At 38.2% G+C, this 23,998-nt stretch overlaps 1 long non-coding RNA gene across 1 annotated transcript; it reads left to right on the forward strand.

The window, feature by feature from the left end:
- Positions 1 to 559: 559 nt before the first annotated feature.
- LOC129145078 (uncharacterized) lies at positions 560 to 23,425 on the forward strand. Its single transcript, XR_008550126.1, has 3 exons — positions 560 to 588; positions 7,304 to 7,332; positions 23,175 to 23,425. It is a non-coding gene; the product is annotated as an uncharacterized LOC129145078 (long non-coding RNA).
- The last annotated feature ends 573 nt before the right edge of the window (positions 23,426 to 23,998 follow it).

Genomic DNA, 23,998 nt, shown 5'->3' on the forward strand with positions numbered 1-23,998 from the left:
AATGGGTTAGCTCTGTAAGAGGTCTGGACACAGCATAGATTTACTGCTAGTGTATTGAGTTGTTTTAGTCTCTCCAAATCTTCCCACCCTATAAAAGCAACACTCTAAACTTGTTAAGGGATCATTGCCTTGCACTCTAATGAGCTTGGGCTAGTTTTCAATGCAAATCTTTCATTTAATTTAGTGAACTTTCCAGTCTATTTTTTATGAATATGATTAATATGTCCCTTCTTAGATTGACCCTAAGAAAATTAAACAGAGCCCATTTAACTGTTTTGTACACACTACACTTAATTCTGTCCAGAGATGCCCTGAACACATGCTCCAGACCACTATTTAATTGACTTCTTCTGATTGGTCACTTTCACAGCCTGGCCATTTTCTGGTTTTAGTTTCTCCTTACCCTCCTGTGTCCATTCTCTTTGAATATGACAGAGAGACCACTCCAATGAGCAAGCCACAATTCCTCATGGAGATAGAATTCTTGGGAGTTGTTCTAATAAACAGCTAACAATTCTTGAATGCTATGTTCTAGGCGCTAGGCTAAAATTCTACGTGACGATGTCCTTGCGATATACTTAGGAAAAGGTATTGTTAACATTCATCGTTTATAGATCTGGACACTGAAGATCAGAGAGAAGTAACATTGCCTAAATTCACTTGTTATAAGTGTTATTGGTCGGCAGAATGTTTACCATGAGACAGGAGTTGAACTCTGCTAGTCTCTACCTGAAACGCCCTCATAAACACACCCAGAAATGGTATTTAACATTAACTATGTATCCGTCAACTGGACACATAAAATTAACCATCATTAGTGAAACCCTTGTCAATTTATACCAAAATTGTATAAATCTCTGTAAAATATATTAATCTTCAAATAAAGACAATAACAAGATCATAATTCCATCTAACATATTTTAACTATCTTGCCTATAACTGAAAATTTGCTAATCTCTTCCCAAGAAGAGGAAGTAAAATCCTTGAGTAATAGTTACTTTTCTCCTTGATAGCCTATAACCAAAATGGTATGATTTTCTAATTAATGATATGTACATACTATGATAGTCACTACATCTTATGTTGCATGATTGATAAGGGAATCACGTGAGTGTGAGAGAGAGAGAGAGTGTGTGTGTGTGTGTATGTGTGTATGTATGTGTGTGATGTACATGTTTATCTGTTTCCCCACAATTTATATTCTGGGTTAATGAAGCATCTGACGTTAGCATGTTGCTCACTGTTTGCTTCTGAAGTACTTAGGAAGCGATAGGTTATTTCTTTAGACAAACATCAGGGGCCTACCAGAGTAGATTCTGACCAGAGTGCCTTTTTTTTGTGGTGGTTGCTTTTTATGAGCAGTAATGAGGTGAGATGGATTTCATGATTTTCAAGACAACGGAGTGAGCACTTGGACAGGTGTGAATGTGCCCTGGGCTTCCATCTCACTAAGGTCTGATTTGTCCCCCCTGAGTTGTATTCATGGTCTCCTCTCTCAGAGGCAGTTGAGATTAAGAGTAGAATCTCCAAGAAAAATGAAAAGTGAGCTAACAACATTTCAGCTCATTTTATTTGGGGCACATCTTCCTGAGTTTCCCTCTTCTGAGGTATCTCATTAATCTTAGTCATATTTGAGGTTTTATTATTGTTTCTCAGAGTTACAAATAAACCTCATGCCAAATAGCATATCCATTATTCCAAATCTTAGTAATTGTTTCTTTATCTTGAAAGAAAATTTGGGTGCAGGGCCTCCCTGGTGGTGCAGCGGGTTGAGCGCCATGCTGTGGAACTGTCCCCAGCCTCTGCAGCGCTGGTTCGATTCCCGGCCGGCCAGGGAGAAACCCACATGGTGGTACAGACCTCTCCTGCCTCGCCCACTGCTCCCCACAGCAGTGTCTTCAGCCCATCTGCCTGTTCTGTTCCCCGCTCTGTCTCTGGTGAACCCTTTCACCCTCCCGTGCCTCTGACCTGTACCCTAGTTCTTGTGTAAATAAATAAATAAAAATCTTTTTTAAAAAAAAGAAAATTTGGGTGCAATATTTTAATTTCAGTTAAATCTATGTGCTTACTTTCCTGAGGCCCAATTTTTGATATCACTTATCTTTTTCTTGAATAACTTATCCAATTTTCCTCCCAATTTTTGCTATTTTTAATGACACAAAATATAATGAAGTGATTTAATCAAAGTGGTATCAAATTGATTTGCTCTGGACCTTAAAGCTGATGGAGACAGGAAAGCAAAAATATTAGTATTATAGTGAAGATGGAGCTTTTAGGTAGGGGTCTTGAATTTCACCCCAGTGCTAGCATTGCCTCATCCTATGTGTATATGACAGGCATTTCAGCATTCTGTGCCTTAGTTTCCAACCTATAAAATAAGACCTTTCTTTATTCTTAGGGATGTCATAAGACTAATATGATAGTATATTCGAAAAAGCTCTGAGCACTTAGCAGTAAAGACATTATAATCTAAATCCTATTATCTTGTGTTATAAAAGGGACTAGCATAAAGAATAATTTAGGCTCACAGTAATATAAAAATAATTGCATATGCTTATTCAAACTGTCTCTTACTCTTCTTCATATATGCCTTTTCTATTAATGTCTATCCTGGAGTGGGTAGATAGGGTGGAAACACTCAGACTGGGTTGGCATGGAAACTAACCCCTGAGCATGCTGGGAGCACACAGGCAGTCCTCGGACCCAGCTGTGTGGCAGGTGTGACAATACCCCTCCCCCTGAAAAATCACTGTGGAAATAAGAAATGTCTCATTTGACTACAACTAGAGCAATAGAAATATAATTGAGTAATAAATATGCTATTATTATTCCTTCTCCAAAGAAAAAAGCACTAAAATACCTTAGGACAATATTGACTTGAAAACTATCTTGCATAGCACAATATACCTTCTAAAATTTTTCATTTAGAAAGAAAGACTAACAAGTTCCTATTACCAGCAATGATGGATGCTCATCCTATGCCAGTACCCTTCTCCGGAAACACAGAGCAGTGAGTCACAGTCATATTTGTACCATGAGCCACCCTGGCCAGATTAGAACTAAACACCAGATTCCTATGAACAACCAGCTTTTCTCTTCTTGGAGAACTGGAAATTCCTAGGAATTGGATATAATGATTCTCCTTTAAAAATTATTTAACAAATGTTTATTGAGAAGCTTCCTAGGTATAAAATAATAGCATGGAAGAGAGATAGGGTAAATAAACAAGTGTTTGTTACCATGGGGAAAAGATAGATAGCAAAAAGCAGCACATCAAGAACTGAATTCAAATCCTACTACTCCCAAGAGCTTGCTGTGTGGCCTTGCTCAAGCCCTGCACTCTGTGAGACTTCATTTCCTTATATTTGAAACTGTTTTGACAGTCTTCTCCTCCACCATTTTATTGAAATATAATTGGTATACAGTATTGTGTTTTAAGAAATACAAATCACGGATTCAATACATTTTGTATTGCAAAAGAATTACCACCATAGATTAGTTAATACTTCCATCCCATCACATAATTAGTATTTCTGTTTTGTGGTGAGAACATTTAAGATCTACTATCTTAGCAACTTTCCAGTATGCAATACAGTGTTTTTATTTATTTATTTATTTATTTATTTTTAAATAATAAATTTTATTTTTATATTCCCCATATAATTGCAACCCCCCCATTCTGACCCCAATCCCTCCCCTCCTGCCCCCCATCCCCAAAAAAGTGTCTCTGGTTCATAGTTTTTTGTTGATTTTGATTTTCACTTTCTTATAGTTATTCATTTTCCTGGTCCCTCATTTAAGTTTTCTAGATTCCTGCTATGAGTGAGACCATCTGGTATTTTTCTTTTTCTTTCTGGCTTATTTCACTGAGCATGATCCCTTCCAGCGCCATCCATGTTGCTGCAAATTGCATGTGTTTATCTTTTTTGAATGCTGAGTAATATTCCATGGTGTATATATACCACATCTTCTTGATCCAGTCATCTATTTTTGGGCATTTGGGTTGTTTCTAAAGCTTAGCTATTGTAAATAGTGCTGCTATAAACATAGGGGTGCAGGTGTTCTTTGGAATTGATGTTTCACAATACAGTGTTTTTAATTCTAGTCACCATACTGCACATTACACCCCCAGAACTTGTTCATCTAACTGGAAGTTTGTATATTTGACCAATATCTTCCCATGGAATTCAGACTACTTCTTAAATTATTCCATGTTTAGGTAGTATGCCAAAGATTAGTCTGCTTGGTTTTATTGTTAATTGTGTACAAATTTATCTCCCCAACTACTTTTTTTTCCATCTGAAGTCACCCAAGCCCATCAGATTGTGATCTTTGACATACTTATTAAGAGCTGTGAGTGTAATGAACCATCTTGAGGGGCTGATCATTCCTTGGAAAATAGGGGGTTTCTACTCATACAGAAAACTTGGAAGAGTTGTGAAGAAATTGAGTTTAAGAGAGGGTGGTGTTTAGTGATTATATTAGTCAGGGTTTTGGCAGGAGCCGTTGGCACACTTATTGCATAATTTGAGATTTTAATAAAGGGACTATTTTTACAAGGGGCATAGTCTAGAGAAATCACAGGGGTAATGTAATACTCTGTAAGTTGTGGTTGTTGTTACTACTCCCATGCTTCAATGGGGAAGGGCAGGGAGTGGTTCTGAGAACCAGGAGAACAAGAGCAAGGAGAACACTAAAAGAGAGTTCTCTGGAGATCAGACCACCAAATGGGAGCATGAAGCCAGCTTGGGTAACTCCATAGTCAGGGAACTGGAAGAAAAAAATTAATATCTACCCGACCTCACTGTCTCAAGTCTTCTTCCCCTCTCCCCATTAATCTTCTGTTTGTGTAAAACCAAGTGGAAGCCAGAGAACAAGAGAGCCCATCTATGTAATCCATACAATTCTGCCTCCTAGGCAATGGAGTAGAGTGAAGGGCTTGGGGTGCAGCAGGACAGCAGCAGCTCAGTGACCTCCCTACCAACCACTCTAAATCAGTCTTTCATCTCCTGCCTAGACATTTGCCATAATGTAACCTCTCACCACAACTGATCATATGATTCCCCAGTGCCTCTGTTCTGATCTGGACTTAATTTTTCTTCTCTGCCTCAATTGCACCTGAACCCTTTCATTAACTACGTGCAGTTTTTCTTCTTGCCTCTTTTTATTTGTTGGTACTGTATACTCTGCCAAGAATGTGCCTCAAGCACCTGTCTGATTTCTGTTGAGCCTTCACAAACTAAAGTTTGCTTTTCTCTGCAGTTTTCCTATCCTGTCCCAGTAGGGCTGGGCACTTTATTTACTGCCCTGTCAGATCATTCTCTCTGGCTTCCTATGTCCACAAACGCTGCAGAGTAATGTTAACATAGGTCTGTGTCTCTCCCTTTCTGGGGGTTCTTGAGAATTCCTGTGTCTGTTGCATATCATCTGCTATCTTAAGCACTTACACTATGCCTTGCATGGATTTGATGCCCATTAATTGCTTGATAAATGCACAGTGTTTCTGTTTCAACTCCATTTCCCATTCTCCTTCCACATTTCCATACACCCTCCAGATTAACCATTCAAAATGCAACCTCACTGTAGCCCATTCCTAGACCTCCTCAGTGACTTTCCTCTGAGCACAGAATGATGTGCCAGCTCTCCAACCTGTCTACATTTCAGTGCCATTTCCTACCACTCCTTCCTGGCTCCCTTCGGCATCCTGCATCCTCTTCCCCATTCCAAGTTCTCCAGAACTGAGAGAGCTCCCTAGCATGCTATACTTTCCCATATTTTGTCACATTTGCATCTGTTCCTCCTTCTGCCTGGAATGCCTTCTCTACTTTTTAACTGGCTTAACCCTTGCCTCCCTGCCCCACCCCCAGATCTCCAGTATAGTTGGAAAATTCTCGTTCTTTGAAGACTTACCTGGCATGGCATTTCCTCGGTGAAAGTCCCCCCTTGCAATGTATTAAAGTAAGGTGCTTCCTTATCTCTATGAAATTCCTGACATGTTGCATGGAAATGATGTGTTGGCTTATGTGTCAATGTTTTCATTCTTATTTCCAGAGTTGAACACAAAGTCTGACACGGTCCATGTGATTAATAATTGTCTCTTGAATTAATATAAGAACAAATGAATGCATCAATCAAACCCAAGCCCTGCACCCCCTCCCTTCCTCTCCCCAGTCATGCAGAGAATGACTGTACAGCTCCCTTCTTCTCTGGTGATTTCTATATAATATATGAAGTTCTGCTTGTCTGTGGTACACAGGGCCAACCAGATCATGTGGGACATGAAACTTAAGAGCAATATCCTTAAAGCAAAGGGTGTGTCCTTCACTCCTTTCTCCTGGCTCAGTTATGAATACGTGGGCTGCAGCCATCTTGGAGCAAGAGCTAAAGTCGTATGCTGAGAATGGTAGAATGACAAACTGGAGGGTCTCTGATGACTATGGAGCTGCTGTAACAGCCATTGATGATCTATGTAGACATGCAAATGAGAGAAAAATCAAATTCTATGTTGGTGAAGCCATTGGTTATATTGGGGTTTCTGCTATTTGCAGCCAAACCCAGTTTTAATTATTATATCACTAAATCACTTCTACAGTTTGAATCAGAGCCAAATGTCATGGAAAATTTGGTAATTTCTGTATTTGCTTTAGTTTTTTTTGTGATGTTTCAAATGAACTTTCTAGGAGGCATGTTAAAGGGCAAAATTTAGATAAGCAAGGACATATCTCTCTTTGCAAACAGACTTATGCCTTATTCAATTTCAGAATTCCATCTTATTCTGACAGTTGACATTCAATTCACAATGTCTACATGTCAGCCTCACAGGAAACCTCAACAGTGTTAGGTCTCTGCTACTCAACAGCGTTTAATTCCTCCTCCATTGTCAGAGCAGAGACTTATTTGCATTTGCCTATTTATTTCAGTGATATTTGCTATTCCTTTAAATCATAACTCCTTCTCCAGCTCTGTAGATCTGGCCCTGAGAATGTGTGCCACCAGTGCAGTAGCCTCTCATTCTTGCTATTCAAAATCATTTTACTTATTTTTTTTTTTGTCTTGGTTCATTTCTCGTTAGCTGGAGGATGGGCAGTAGTTTAAAAAAAAAAAAAGAATCATTATATACCCTGTCTAGTAAAGTTCAGATTGCTGTATGAATTGGGATTTTTGTATTAGAAAAGCTGAGGAGATTTTTGATTAAATGGATTTTTCGGGGAGTTTTCCATGAGGAGTCAGCAGCCTATGGTTATGTTCTGCACCTATTAAAAGATGGAATTGTAGAACTGATGTGTATGTAATCTCTTTTCAGGTTTCCATGGCAACAGTGGCAGTAATTCAGTGAGTAGCTTTTCTATTCTTCCTTTAAGACCTTCAGACTAAAATTGTTTTTTTTTTCCTAAAAAATAAAAAGCCTGTTCTTTAAAAAAATAAGACATATACATTTAGATTCATTCTAATGAGATTTATGAGAGGAGGAATATCCCCAAGTCATGGGTCCAACAAATTAGTGATTCTGTTACTGACTAGCTGTGTGACCTTGGGCAAGTCAATTATCCTCTCTCAAACTTGCTTTTCTTCTCTATAAAATATGAACAAAAGTACATCTTCACTAAAGGGCTATTGAAAGGACTAAATAAAAAGATGTACACAGGGCCTCCCCTGGTGGTGCAGTGGTTGAACGCTGGGCAGCGAGGCTGCCCGCAGCCTCTGCAGCGCCAGTTCGTTCCCAGGCGAGGGTCCCACCAAAAAAAAAAAAAAAGATGTACACAAATTGTTTAGCCCACGGCTTACAGTAAACGATTGGTCATTATTCTGAATGAACATTTTAGCCCGCTGGGATGTGATGTTAGGTTGTAAGCCTTCAATACGAACATAACTGACAAGTTCTTTTTAATACCAGCAGGATCTGTAGAGACGGCTCATCTTTCATTTCTGATAGTAGCAATTTAATTTCCTCAATTTTTCTTTACTGGGGATTTATCTGTATCTTTATACTAAAAATGAATCATTTATTAGCAGCATATATTTAGGTTTTGTTTTTATCCAATAAGATAAACTCTGTTAAATTGAAGTATTTAGTCTATTTCCATTTACTATAAGTATTGATATGGTTGTGTATAAATCCAAGTTATTATTTAATATTCTGTTCTATGCTAAAGTTTTAACTACAACGTTTTGTATTATTTATTTAATGGTTGCCTTAGAGATACACTATTATAGTATAATACAATATTCTTATGCTATTTACTTTCCCTTTCACACTTGTGCTATTTATTTTGTACAGTTAACTTTGCTTTATCCAGTCAATTATCTTTTAATGAATTTAATTAAAAATAGCCTTTAAACTTAGCCACATCTTTACTATCTTTGGTATATTTTTTTCCTCCCTGTAAATCTAATACCATTTTCTTTTACTGTGAATAAGTTCTTTTAAAATTTCTATTAGTGAGGGTCTGCTAGCAACATATTTTCTGTTTTCATTTATCTGGAAGTGCCTTTATTCTGTTTTCATTTCTGAAGAATATTTTCATTGAACATATAATTCTAGTTCAACACGTCTTTAAGCATTCAAGTTTAGCTCTATGTGCTTATGTTGTTTGTAATAAACCAGTAGTCATTCTTAATTTTGTTCCTCTCTTATTTCCCCACTCTGTCTGTTTTTACCTTTGGGTCTCAGCAGTGTAATTATGATGTACCTTGTTTTGGTTTTCTTTGTATTTATCTGCTTGGGATTCATTGGGTCTGTTGATTGATGCTTTTAATTAAATTTGGAATATTTTTGACCAATATTCAAGTATTTTAATTTACCTCATTTACTCTTTCTGTCCTTCCAAAGCTCTAAGAAAATCTGTGTTAAAAGATTTGATACTAGTGAGATTTTGTTCATTTCTGAAAATTTTATTCTTTGTGCTTTAATAGGTTAGGATAAAGTCTATTGACTTTCCCGTTAATTTTCTGATCCGTTATTGGTGATGATCTAAAATATTTTATTTCCATCAGAACTAGAAAATGTTCTATCTTGTCTCTTTGTTGTCAATTCCATCCTTCCAACCCCAGTTTCTGATAACTGTTGATCTATTTAAGTACTATAGATTTATCTTTATTTTTTGAGAAAAATATCATATAAATGGAATTATGCATATAATTGATTACTTCTTATGTTAAAAATTCCATAATACATTGTAATTATTTTTGCTTTCAATAGCCAATTATACTTTAAAGGGAAAAGGCTTTTGTATTGGCTTGCTTACATATTTACCAACTACAGTTTTCACTCTTTCGTATAGATACAAATTTCCATCTGGCATCATTTTTATTCTCCCTGAAGAAATACTTTTAATATTTCTTATAGCATAGATCTGTTGGTGATAAACTCTCTTCAGCTTTGTCTAATGATGTCTTTATCTCACCTTCAATACTGAAAGATATTTTTGCTGAATAATTTTAAGTTGACATTTCTTTTCCTCTCCTCTCCCCACACGCTCCCCTCATTACTAAAAAGATCTGTCTCTATTGTCTTCAGGTTTCTAATGCTGCTGCTCTCATATTTACCTCTGTCCTTCTGGATATATGTCCTTCTTGGGGATTCTATTAAGAGTTTTTGTTTTAATAGCTGGTTTTCAAACAACTCAATTAAGATGTGCCTTGGCTTGAATTCCTTTGCGTTTATCTTATTTGGGTTCTGTTGACTTTCTTGGGTTTATAGTTCTCATATTTCAAGCATGTTGGCAATAATTCCTTCTAAAATTTTTTCTTTCTGATCTCTTTTCTCTCTGATCTCTCTTTCTGGTCTTACAAGCATGTTAGACCCACAAGTCTTGTCCCACACGTCATGAAAACTCTATTTTTTCATTTTCCCTCTTTGTACTTAATTTTGGATATTTTCTACTTTGTCTTCAGGGTTTTTGATCTTTTCTTCTGCAATAATTAATTCGCTGTTAATCCCATCATACTTTCCTCTATCTTCTAAAACATGGAACATATGTAAAATAGCTGCTTGTGTGTCCTTGTTTGATAGTTTCGTATGAGTGTCATTTCTAGATCTGATTTTATAGACTGATTTTTTTGACTTGGCATCATATTTTCAGCTTGTTTGCATGCCTGCTAATTTTGAATTGGATGCTACACATTGTAAGCTTTCAGGTTTTGGTTACTAGATTGGTTAGTTTCCTTTAAATAGTGTTGGATTTCATCTGGTTTATATTTGAGTTACTTAAAATCAGTTGGCTCTTTTCAAACCTTGCTGTTGACATTTTTAGCATTGGTTCAGAATGCCTTTAGTCTAGGGCTAATTTAACTCTGCTACTAAGGCTTCTGAATATTCTACATTCCTAGTGTCTTGTAGTCTTTCCATGCTGGTTGATGAAAACAAGAACTATCCTGTCTTGTGCAAGCTCTAAAAATTGTTCTGCCTATTTCTACCTACTAGTTTCTTCCCTAACCTCATTTAGGATCCTCTCAGAGCTAAATATATCAATATTCAATGAAAGTCTCAAGTGGACCCTTCAGCAGATTTCAGAAACTTTTTCCGTCTGTGTTGATCGCTCTTCTCTCCTACTCTAACCCAGAAATTCTAGTCACTTTGGCCTCCTGAGATTCCAACCTCTGACTCCCCAACTTAGTAGGATTATTGGATTCTATCTCCTTGTAACACAATCTAGAAGCTGATTCCAGGTTGTTAGTTGATATAATAATAGGGTTCACTTTGGTTATATCCTTTGCCTGGGGATGATAATCATGTGTTACTTTTTTTCTATTTCTGAAAATCATCATTTCATGTGTTTTGCTCAGTTGTCAGTAGTTTCTGACAGAGAGGTAAACCATGTCCCTACTATTTACTTATGGCTAGAGGCACTGTCATTGTCAGCTTTTTATTTTTAATTTGAGCCATTCCGTTGCATATATACTAATATTTCACTGTTTTTTTATTTTGCATTTCTCCAATGAGTGATGATATTGGGTATCTTATGTTTGTTTGTTATTCTTATCTTTGCTGAGTGTGTGTTCAAATATTTTGCCTGCTTTTAAAAAATCTTGTTTTAAAATTTCTTTATATGTGCTAAACAAAGGTCTTTTTATCAGGTATATATTTTATAGGTATTTTGTCTCCCAGTCTTTGGCATGCTTTTCAATTTATTAGTATTTTTCAAAAAGAAAATATTTTAAATTTGATTTTAATATATGAATTTTTCTTTTTTTGGTTTCTTTTTTTTTTGTCCTATCTAAGAACTCTTTGCTTAAATTAAAGTAAAAAATTTATCTCCTATATTTTTTCTACATATTTTATAGATTTAGTTGTTACATAGATATATATAGTTAATTTTTTATATCATATGAAGTAAACAACAAGGTTTATTTCTCTATTAGGGACATCATTTGTTTCAGTCATTTGTTAAAAAAGAAACTATCCTACCCTATTGAATTATTTTCGCCCCTTATCAAAAGTCACATTTTCCTCTGCATTTCTCATAGATGCTTGCCTCTCCTTTTCCCAACCCTCTCCTCTCTCATCATCCATTCATCCACTTACCATCCATCTGCTTACCTAGCCCCTATTTTCTTAGTCCAGAAAAACTTTTAAGTCTTCATATCACAAATCAGCTTTAATAGACAGAAAGCCCTTAACTATATTATGTTTCCATAACCAATAAATGGAACATAACTTATGACTTCTAATGTATAGCATGTGTTTTTAAAAATCTAGAGAATTTTTCTGGAATGACTGCTTAAGCTACAAAGTAAGTTTCCCCAACAGGATTCATCAAGCAGCTTTTTAAAAAAAATGAAAATATCGGTCCGTGACTTGAAAGGAAAATGAAAGTTGAAACTATTTTTTATTTAATGCAAAATAAAGTCAATTGAATTTAGAGTTATGGAGTCATCTGCAATGGGAAAGTCCATATGAAATCCATAAAGTTATAGAATTACATTTTGAAAATGTATTCCTTCAGAAACAGCTTGAAAAATTGCTGTAAAAATCCTTTTGACAATTTGAAGAGCTATTATTAGAAAAAATATTCCTATATTTCACTAGTACTTGGTTTTCAATGGAGCTTTACTGCCCTTAAGTACAGTATTAGGCAGTATCAACTTTAGATATCAAAAGAGGTAGGAGGAAAGAAGCCATCTGGAGTTTGTTTTTGTTAAAGGCATGATCTCTAGCTGTACTTTTGTTAAATTTTTATTGCTCATGCAATGGCTTTCTGCTCGTAAATAATTATATTAGAATGTTGTACATAGTCTTTTATATGCAGATGGATATTTTTTGTGTGAAAAATACTTTGTTACCCATTGTATTACTGGATCCTTATAACATTCATTCATTCATTAAACTAATATATGAGTGCTAACATTCTGCTGGGCACCAAAGATAGAATGGTGAAAGAGAATCTTTAAAATGTAAGTGTTTACTGATACTTAATGATTTTTATCTCCAACCTCTGTATCTTCCCTTAACTTCTTAGTCATAGCTCATTTATTCAACATTTCCTCTTGGATTTCTAATAGGGATTTCAAAACTAGTATATCTAAAACCAAACTTCTCATCCCTTCTCATATTAACCTCCTCCTCCCCAGAGAGCCTTTCTCTGTTCCAATTGTTTAGGTCAAAACCTAGGAGACATTCTTTTTTTTTTTTAATTGATAAAACTTTATTTTCTTACATTGTTGTTCATTTTTGTGCAATATTTTATTCCTCTGGGAGACATTCTTGATTCCTCTTTCCCCCATTTTCTCACCCCACCCCACATTTAATTTTTCAGGAAATTCTGTAGCCTCCACCTTAAAAATATATCTGGAATCAAAACCCTTCTCACTGTTGCCATTGCTACCATCCAATCAAAGTTCCTTTATCTCTGTTTTCTTTATTGAGGTAATATTGGTTTACAACACATGCTTCTCACTTAACAATGTATATATCACACCACACACACTACACAATGCCCAGTCGACATCCACCACCAACCAATCACCCTCCTACCTATGGTATGCACTGTTCTGTTGCCAGGGTCTTTTGTTTTCATTTTGCTTGTTCATTTGCTTTTTTTCTTCACAGAGCACAGATGAGTGAAATCATACTGTGTTTGTCTTCTCCTTTTCATTTATTTCATCTGGAATAGTCCCCTCCAAATTCATCCAAGTTGTCAAAAGTAGAAAGATTTCATCTTTTTTTATATAGCTGAATAGTATTACATTGTATATTTATAGCACATCTTTATTAATAAATCAATAACGTGTATTTGCTTCTATTATCTTCCTTATCCATTGATGGGCACTTAGGTTGTTTTCATATCTTGGCTATTGTGACAAGTGCTGCAGTGACCATTGAGGTGCATATGTCTTTTTGAATTAGCGTTTTCACATTCTTTAGACAAATATCCAGAAGTGAAATTGCTGGATTACATGGTAAATCTTTTTGGGAACCTCTATACTGTTTTGCATAGTGGCTACAAAAAATTATATTCCTAATGATAGTGCAAAGGGGTTCCTTTTTCTCCATATATTCATCAACTCTTATTATTTCTTGTCTTTTTGATAATAGCCATTCTAACCAATGCAAGGTATTTTGCAATAAGACTTATTCTTTCAACCTTATTGAAAGAACTTTACTTCTTATCTGGGTCATTGCTATAACCTTCACAGTTCTAGGCATCCCCTTCTTCAATCCGTTCTCCACACAGCTGCCATAATGAGCCTCAGTAAACAGAAGTCACTCCTTCACCTTAAATCAGACCATCTTTCCATTTTCCTAAGAATGAAATCAATCTCCTTCCCTGGCTGATGTGTTCTTCCGTGAATTGGGCTCTTTTCATCACCTCCCACTGAGTCCCTCCCCTATTCTGTTCTAGTCACTCTGCTCTTGAACAACCAAACATGTCTCTGCCATTCCTGCTCCCACTTTCTGGAATACGACAGCTCCAAATCCCTACACGTTTTGCTCCTTCTGTCTCTCAGATCTCTGCAACCTGACCAGCCCTTTAAATTACACCATTTTATTTTTCAAATCACCATTTGCCACAGGACACATCATAAGTTATTTGCTTATTTATTCAAATAAGAATTTATTCAAATAAGAATTCTATCAGAAAACAAGGAACCATTCTCCACTTCTGCATCCCTAGTACACTAAAGAGTATCTGGCATCCAGAAGCTACTAAACAACAATATTTGTTGAATGAATCTAAAAGGACAAAAGTTCCTTACCCCAGCACCCTCATGTTCTAATTGGGGAGATAGACAACAAACAAAGAGGAATTGGAGGAAGGAATTGGAAGTGGGCCATGTGAGAGAAAGTGGCTATGTGATTGAAGGAAGATACTTTAGATAGGATATCTTGCTGAGGAGGTGACATTCAGGTCAGGATGTGAGTAGTGAGAAGCCTGCCTTAAAGCAGTATCATTCTTTTTTTCACTTTATGAATCAGGAAACTGAGGCCAAGAGAGGCTATGTGCCTTTTTGTATCCGTTTATTGGTTGATATGAGTTTATAACCATGAACTCTGACCACAATTTGTCACCCTTCCTGCTAAAGGTCAAAGCCTTTCACGGCTAAAATGTAACAGTGATAAAAACAACAACAAAAACACAGAACCCATCTCTCTGCTAACTTTAGGGTGAGAATCACCACCCCATCTAGGCAGGTTGGCAGCTGGCCTCATGGAGACCAATAGAATTTTTTTTTTTTCTGTTTCATTTTATAGTCAGCCTTTGTATTTAAGATTAGTGATCATGGAGCTCAGCCCTAGAAATAAGTAAGTCCCTGATTGTTCTCACCCAGACAGCCACTTCTAAAAAGTCATTTCTCTCAATTCCATGAAATAGTCCCAAAGGAAAGACCTCCTTCACTTGTACAGTGCTGATCTTGTCTTCTGGAATGCTGCTCCAGGATTCCTTTTTTAAATGGTCAGTCATGCTGGCTGTTTTCAAGTCCTCAGAGTTCTCTCGGGCTTTTCCTCAAACACAGAGACATAGTGCAAAGCCCAATTCTCTTGGTTTCATTTCTGCTTCCTGCAGCAGATGGTAATACCGCATCTGAGCCACTGAGCTCCCCTTTGCTTTGCTAATAGCCCATGAGCCTTTGGGAAAGCTTGATTGATAACATCTTTGGAAAAAAGTAAAAGAAAAACCTACAGAGACGACCCAATCTGGTAAAGGCTTGAAAATTCACTTGGAATGTACCCAACAGTATAAAACTTTGAAGAGCAGAAGCAAAAATTCAAAGATTTGCTGACCCCAGTGCTTAGAAATCCACCTCTTCACAATCTCATGTTTTCTTTCTCTAGTTTTCATTTTATATACATGACTTAACTAATTTCTAGGCTTGTTTCCAATGATGTGATGGAGAGAACGAGGCAAAGCATGCACAGTTCCTTCAATGAGAAGTGAATTTCAGAATGAAATTAGGGCCAACATTCTTCTCTTTCACTTTTTCATTTTGTTTTGTTTTGTTTTTAATTTTTTTGGTTTAAAAGTAAAAAAGTTTGTTGCTAATAGTAAGACTAGTTAAAGGTTTTATTTTTTTTTAGGATTTATTTATTTATGCATACAAGAACTGGGGTACAGGCCAGAGGTTTGGGGGGTGAGAGGATTTACCAGAGACAGAGTGGGGAACAGAATGGGCAGATTTGCTGAAATACGCTGCTGAGGAGAGCAGTGGGTGAGTCAGGAGAAGTCAGCTGCACCATGTGTGTATATCCCTGGCCAGGGATTGAACTCATTCTGCAGTGTCTGTGGATAGCTTCATAGATTGCCTCTTAACTCCTTGCGCCACCAGGGACGACTTAAGGTCTTTTTAAAGAAGAAAGGAGATTACAAAGGGCTCTTCCTGTGAGGGATAGAGACTGACATGCTAACGTCAGAGAAACAGAAAATGATTAGGTAGAAATTCCAGCTGAGAATGTTCCTATGCACAAGAGTAAGAAGAGAAGCAGAGGGTGCACGTTCAAATCTCAAGTCAGTGTGTTAGTGGGGAAGGAAAGCAGAATAGGAGAGCTGAACTCACATAGATTTGGGGTACGGAAGAATGTGCATACGTGCAGGTGCGTGCACGTGTGTGTGTGTGAATTTATGGGGTATGACCACTACATGAAACTCATTGCAAGTATATGACACAGGCTGGCTTTTCTGACAGGGGGTGGGGCTGCAGGTGGGCCTTTTGGCATGCTGAAAATAATGGCACTATGTATGCTTGATGGAAATAATTTAGTGAAAGCACATGATTGCTACATGCAATTAGAACTTGGAATAAAACATGATTGCTGTTTTCATGTTTGCATATGTAGGATTATATTGTAATTAAATGGAATGGTAATAAGAGGTATGTGTAAATTATCTTCCTGGCGTGTGTGAAAGATAGAAACAAGCACAAGTGGACCCTGAGCAACAGGGGAAGCCCTGTCTGTGAGTTATTTGTTCCAGGAACTCCTGGCACCTCACTGGGGAGCTAAAGTTGTTGGAGAATCAGCTATTTGTGTAATAAAGCTGCCAGAATCCTTTGAATCATCAAAGGACTAAGCTTTTCAGTTTGGGGAGAAGCATGAGATCCAAGCATGAGCTCTCTCTCTAGGTTGAGAGAATATTTCTCAAGAGCGCTGCACCTTATCTAAAGCAATTTTCCCCATGAGACCTCTGTTCCTATTGGCATATAGATTTGATCAAGGAAACACTGTGACCTACATCCAGCTAACTGATGCTCTGAAATTGGTTTTTCCTTTACTTACTCTCTTTATGTGTTTTGCCTGAAGCTAAAGAATAATTGTTTACTATTTCTCATTAAATGTCAACAATTTATTGTTAACGCATGTAACTTGAGAATTATGTATAAGAATGAGAGTTTGACATCCATTAAGATAGATTTATAGTTAACATTTAATGTATGATATTATTAAACCAGATAAGGGACCAAGGAGGAAGAACATGGTTTGGGGGACAGATGGGTTGAGTTGAAGGTACCAGTGGAGCATCAAATCCGTATCCAGAAGATGGTTGTATATACATCTCTAGAACTCAAGATATAAGAATGATTAGAGATAGAGATTAAAGAGTCCTCATCATGTGTGCATGTTTAACTAAGCCGTAAGAGTAAATGAAATAATCTAGGATTAATGGATAGAGAAGTTGGTCAAAGATGAGTCATTGGGGAACACCAATTTTAAGGATGAGTGGAAACAGAGGATCTCAAAAAGAGGTGAAAAGAACCAGAGTTGAAGTCACAAAAGCAAGAGAGACTGGTATTAGGAAACCTAAGAGAAACATTTCAAGTAGTAGGGGGAGAGTGAGTGTTGCAAACACAGTGCTGTAAACACAATAAGACTGAAAGTTCTAACATTCAAATGTATGAGTTGGCAAAATAATAAATGGGATCAAGTGCCAGATCTGATGGTACCCATGCAGCTAATCTTTTCAGATGACAGCAGCCAATGTGAATCTTCCCAACAGAATGAGGTTGAGTCAGTGTGGGTATTTTTTATTTAGCCTGTATCTTTTTCTATTTTGCTAGTTCCTACTTTTTGACTAATGATTATAACTTCTATTTTTTTTTCTATCCGTCACATAGTCATGGATCTCAGCTCCCAAGGGAGCACCAGCAACACCCCTTCCAAGTTGCAGTAAAGACCTCTCTGTACCATCCTGGTTTCAGCCTTTTTGGGCAAGAGGGAAAATGGAACCATCAACTAACACAGTATGTTTAGTGGATTGGAGGAGCAAGTCAGGACTGACCAATGGTGTGGCAAGAACAGGCATTTAAGGGAGTTTAGTCCCACAACCTTCATTTCTTGAAAGGCAGAGGGACAAACACGCCCAACCTATTGCTATGTTGTGATGCTGGACAGCTCAGGGAGGCACACTAATCTCTTACTTTTTCCAAGGTGGCTTTGGAATGGATACCAAAGAGAAGATTCCAAAACACCAGATGGAATAAGACTATAAAATAATTTATTAAGAATTACCTTAAAGGCCTCCCCTGGTGGCGCAGGCAGTTGAGCGCAGCGCTATGAAGCTGTCCACAGCCTCTGCAGCATGGGTTCGATCCCAGGTGGCCGGCGAGAATCCCACATGGCAAAGTGACCTCTCCTGTCTTGCCCGCTGCTCCCCTCAGCAGTGTATTTCATCAGTCTGCCTGTTCTGTTGCCCCCTCTGTCTCTGGTGAATCCTCTTACCCTCCCTCACATCTGGCCTGTATCCCAGTTCTTGTATGCATGAAAAAATAAATCTTAAAAAAAAAAAAAAAAGAATTACCTTAAAATGCATACATCTGTCTCTACATTATTCTCAGCTACAGACATGGCCTCCCCCTTGTGAAGATGCATGTTCCAGGGAAGCACTTACTATTCTGAATACCTTTGGGACTCTTCATTCCCATTCAGGATCCTCTTCATCTCCTCCTAAATTACTCTTCTCTTCCTGCAAAATAAATTATCATAAACTGAGTGGCCTAAAAATAGCACCCTTTTATTAGCACCCAGATTTTAAGTCACAAGTCCTTGTGGCCATGGCTGCCTTCTTATCTGGAGGTTCTGGGGGAAGAATCTGCTGCTCCACAGTCATTCAGACTGGTGGCAGAATCCAGTTCATTGCAGACGACCAGCTGGGGGCCACTTTCTTACTGCAGAGGCTGCACACGTTCCTCATCACCTGGCCCCTCCACCTCCAGTGAGCAATGGTATATCCAGTTATTCTTATGCTTGGAGTTGCTCTGGTTTATTTTTTTTTTTTAGTTTTTATATTAATTTTTTTTATTTTTTACATCACTGTTCATTTTTAAACAATATTTGCTTCCCCCACCCCCTCAGGTGTAGTCCCCATAGGGTTTCCTTCCCCAATGCACCCAAACACCATCACCTCAGTCCCCTGTGCTCCTCCCTCCCGCCCTCTGATCCCTCTCCCTCCTCCTCCCCTGCAGGATGTCTCTGATTTATAATTGTCCATTTTTGCTTTGTTGTGTTCTGTACCGTTGTTATTTTTTTACATGATGTCTTATTTGGGACCCTCTATTCCTGCTATAAGTGAAACCATCCGATATTTTTCAGCCATCACTCAGAGAAAGCTGTTTTTAAAGGAATCATGTAATTACACCTAGCCCACCCAAGTGCTCTCTATTTTAAGATCAAATGATTGGGGGCCTCCCCAGTGGCGCAGCGGTTGAGCTCTGGGCTGTGAAGCTGCCGGCAGCCTCTGCAGCGCCGGTTCGACCCCCGGCCGCTGGGCAAGGGTCCCACATGGCGCGCAGACCTCTCCTGCCGCCTGCTGCTCCCCTCAGCAGTGTATTTCGTCAGTCTGCCTGTTCTGTTCCCCGCTCTGGCTCTGGTGAATTCTCTCACCCTCCCGCGCTTCTTACTGTACCCAGTGCTAAAAAAAAAAAAAAAAAATTAAATGATTGGTAAACTTAATTCCATCCATAAAATTTCTTTGGTGATGTCCCATCATATCAGCAAGGGAGGGAATTACACAAAAGTGAAGGTCTTTGGGGGTCATTCTTAGAAATCTGCCTACCACACTTTCACAGCTTTCATTCTTTCAAGTGCCTTCAGTAGTGCCAGATTTTTAAGAGTGTAAATATTTCTTTGAATACAGTCAAAAGTCACTTAGTGAATAAGATGGATGATCAATTTTTTTATTAAAAATGTATTTGATGATAAGGCATTATGACTATTTTGCTTATATAACCCAGAAACAAGGTCTGGAATTTCAATATGGAGGCTCTCTGATTTCACATTTGATTATGTTACTGAAATGGGAACCAATGTCTTGGGCGGGAAATAGAAACATTTGAGTGGAAGCACAATGCATGAGTATGAAGCCCCAAATTCCTTTCCCCAGTTTTAGACTGGTCTCCTGTGTTCAACATTTATTCACTGGGAATGGAATTTGTGTCTTAATTTCCATTTCCCTCCCACCTGTAAGTGACACTGGGCAAGAGGAGTGAAATCCTGTCTAGCTCAGCAGTTCTAAAGAGGAGCAAAGCCTCCTGGGAACTATTTGGAGAGATAGTAAGAGGTGGGATTTTGAGTTTCTGAGGAGCCGTGACAGACCATGCATCTATTACAGGTGGGTGGTCTAAATGATCTGCAGACAGTTTAACTCTCTGGGGTCTTGGGTTCTGGCATATGCCTTAAAATATTTCAAAATTAACTCCATTCTAGATGGTGTTTTTGGAGGCAAAAGCCTCAAAATCAAAAATGATTTCATTAAGTGAAAATTCATTAAGTGAAGGGAAAAACAAGAAGCAGCTGAAGTCAAGATCCCAGAGGGAGCTGGTTTTCCTCAGACTTCCTTTGCTTTACTTTCTTCAGCCAAAAAATTTAAATAAATAAGTCACAGTCTACATGTTTAAACTAGTCTATAAAAAGCATCTTCCTAAGGGTTTCCCTAAACTTCCACAGAAACAAATTAATTAAATTAAATATTTAATCAAGTTAATTAAATATTAAATTTTTCCTTTTACAATCCCTTCCTTTTCAGGACCAGGATAAAATTTTCTAAATTTAAGACAACATCCTCTCAATACCAGAATTCTAAGCAACTACGTTGGTGGAGAACTTGATCTTGGGTGTCTTTGAAACATGAAAGCTAAAAGCTAGTTGATTATCTGTTTAAAAATTTCTTTCAGAATCCTTTGTGACCCAAAGATTTAGTGTAAGAGCAGGAACGGACACGGTGCAGGTTTTCTGATCCATCAGACCGGGTAAAGGAGGAGTCCTAGAGAGTCCTCGGTTGGTTTTGCAGGTCATTTATTGGGATTCACCCTGTACACAGCAGGCAAGGGTGCTGGGGGGCCGGGAGGCTGGCAGGCCTACCAGCCCCCAGCAAATCTTCACTCTATCTGGGCTCTCCAGTGATCTCTGCTTCTGCTTCTGCTTCTGCTTCTTTGCTTCTCTCTCGGCTTCTCTTTTGGCTTCTACTACTTCTTTCTCTGCTTCTCTTTCGGCTTCTGTTGGCGTCCCCGTGACGCCACCCTTAAAAGCCCAGTCTCAGCCCAGGTGAATCCCATCTACCTATGCCCACACCCTACTCCAGGTGCCCGCCATCAGGCATGCATTCAGGACCGCAAGGATCCATCGTCTATCCTGATGGCGGGAGGGCAGAAAAGCCTGACATTGTTCCTTACCCTACATTTGGCCACCACCACGAAGTGAGGAGAGAAAATAACTTAGAAACTGTACAAAACAAAGATTGAGAATATGGGTTTCCAAGTCCGACAGACTCATTTACATATTCTGATCCTGACTTTAATATCTTTGTGCCCTTGGACAAATTACTTAACCATTCTGGGCCTGTTTCCTCACCTTTAAATTGGGTATAACAATAAAGACTAGTTATAACAATATGTAAAACTAGAACGCAGTAAGCACTCAGATATTCTCTACTCAGACAATTCTACACTGAGTGGAAAATTTTCTGCTCTGAGGAAAATTGTTTTCTCCACTCAGAACTTCAACCGCAATACTTTTAAAGTTGAAATTTTTTTAAACATTTTTAACAAAAAGGAAAAAAAAATCTTCAGATCATCAGACTCTAATAGATGAAACCTATTCTCAGTAAACTTCATTAACCTCAACCCTGAACTTGAACCTTTTCCTCAAGAGTCTAGAAAGAATTTCAACCTCTGCTGCTCAACCAAATATTCACCTCACCCAATTCCTTTTCTTCCTATAACCCACCCACCAGATCTTCAATATAACATTGACAGACTTCTCTGTTTGTCTTGGCTGATTGATTTCCCCTGAGTACCGTTAGAAGCCCTAGCCTTCACCTGTCTGAGTTGGGTCATTGGTTTTGTAATGTTCTGAAATGTTCCCATTCTTACCCTTTTGGAAGAGGTTAAGTTAGAACCCAGACCTTGCCTATAACAATCCTGTTAGTTACAAGGTCTTAAGCTGCTATACAGCCCTAGCAAATAAGAAATGAAAAATGACACTATTTTCCCCTTTGGGCCTCTTCATCCCCTTCCAGAATCCCCTTCATCTCCTTCTATATTAGTTTTCTCTTAGTTAATGAAATGTCATTTTGTCTGGGCATAAAAATTCATTGTCTCCATTCAAGAAGCAGAAAGAAAAAGGACACCATCTTTTATATGTTTGTAGAGGCAGGAATGGACACAGGGCAGGTTTTCTAGGATCTAGCAGACTGGGCAAAGGAGGAGTCAGAGTCCTCAGTGGCTTTTTGCAGGCTTTTATTGGGCTTTACCCAGTACACAGCAAGCAGAGGTGCTGGGGTGCCGGGAGGCTGGCAGGCCTACCAGCCCCCCAGCAAGGCTTCACTCTATCTGGGCTCTCCGGCCTTCTCTCAGCTTTTGCTTCTCTTGCTTCTCTCTCAGCTTCTACTGCTGCTGGCGTCCCCATGACGCCGTCCTTAAAAGCATAGTCTCAGCCCTGTTGAATCCCATCTACCTATGCCCACACCCTACTCCAGGTGCCCGCCATCAGGCATGCATTCAGGACCGCAAGGATCCATCATCTATCCTGATGGCAGGAGGGCAGAAAAGACTGACATTTTCTTTACCCTACAATGTTTTTTCAGATTTAACATATCAGTTATTATGTGAAATACTGAAAAAGCAGAGTACAGATTTTTGGCATGTTTGCCTTTATATAAAAGAGTATTCTTGGATAGCCTAGAACAGAAGTTGTAAGCTATAACCCATGGGCCACATGGACCAAAATGGACAGCTGCCTATTTTGTTAAAAAAAAAAAAAAAATTGTGTTGGTCTTTCCTAGTATCTATGACTGCTTTTGCCCTGCAACAGCTGAGTTGAGTAATTGAAACAGAGACCTTGTGGCCTATCAGGCCTAAAATATTGGCTTTCTAGCCTCTTATAGAAAAAGGGTGCCTGCCCTTGAAGCTGCCACAAAGCCTGGTGTATTTTATGTATCCGGAGTGGGCATAGCAGCCATAATCCAATTTCTTGGGACAGTCCTGTTAAAAAACAAAATTCTCACATGCAGCATAAGGAAATTTATAGTGATTTGGTAGTGCATTTTGTCCTTTGGTTTAAAGAAAACAGCCCCATGGGGAGGGGTGCAGGGTCCCTGAGGACGATTGGCAAAGGTTGCAATGATCACTTCCTTCAATCAGTGAGATCGTTATCTGTCCTAAGGTTTTCTCAGGAAAAAAGTCTTTGAAAAAGTCTGCTTATTACAATTTAGCTCTATGACCATAATGAGGATTTTCATTTTCTCCAGCCACAGAGAAAGCAAAGGAAATTTAAATCAGCAAATGCAGTTCTCCAGCCTCCTTCCTCATCCACGCCTGAGGCTATAAAAGCATGTGTGCAAGAAATTCTCTTCTGGTAAACAAGATTCTTGACATGAATAGGGCCTAAAAATGTTATTATTAATGTCTTGTATAAGCTAACTCGATAAGAGGGCACTTTGAGAGGATGCTTTACATTTATTTGCTACCATCTTTTAATAATTGTGGGACTTATGATGATAGGCACAGGAAAGTCCCTTAAATTCACCTAGAAGAAGCAGAGATAATAAGAATGAAAGATATGGAAGGAAAGAGAAACTCTCTAAAATGTTTTCCAGTTTCCAGTTCATGAAGCACGCAAACAATGCAAACAGAGCATGCAAAGGATGAGACAGAAAAGCAAATCTTGATTATCTGGAAGCAGCCTGCAAATGTGTGAGGATATGTTGCCTGGACAGTGGTGTGGCGAAGGATAGATTTGGACTTTTAACAATGACCTTAATGTAGTACATGTCACAGGTTGATCCTCAACCTTGAAGCCTGAAACATCTATAATATTATAATGATATGTTACTTCAATAAAAAAAGAAATTATTTTTAGGTGCACAACTAAGTTACAAAATTATTTCAGGCTGCCCCCAACTTAAAATAATCTGCTTTACTAGCAAATAATTCTCTTATGTAAGTGCTGCACCTACTCCACAGAATTCCCTTTGCTGCCATCAGGAGAACATACTGGAATATTTTGAGAGCTTGCAGGCTACAAAAAAGTAAAAAGTTCTAAAACTTTGAACAAATAGCTTGATTAAGGGAG

Source organism: Talpa occidentalis, unplaced genomic scaffold, assembly GCF_014898055.3.
Source record: "Talpa occidentalis isolate TD23 unplaced genomic scaffold, MPIMG_talOcc4v2.1 talOcc4.11, whole genome shotgun sequence".
Lineage (NCBI taxonomy): Eukaryota > Metazoa > Chordata > Mammalia > Eulipotyphla > Talpidae > Talpa > Talpa occidentalis.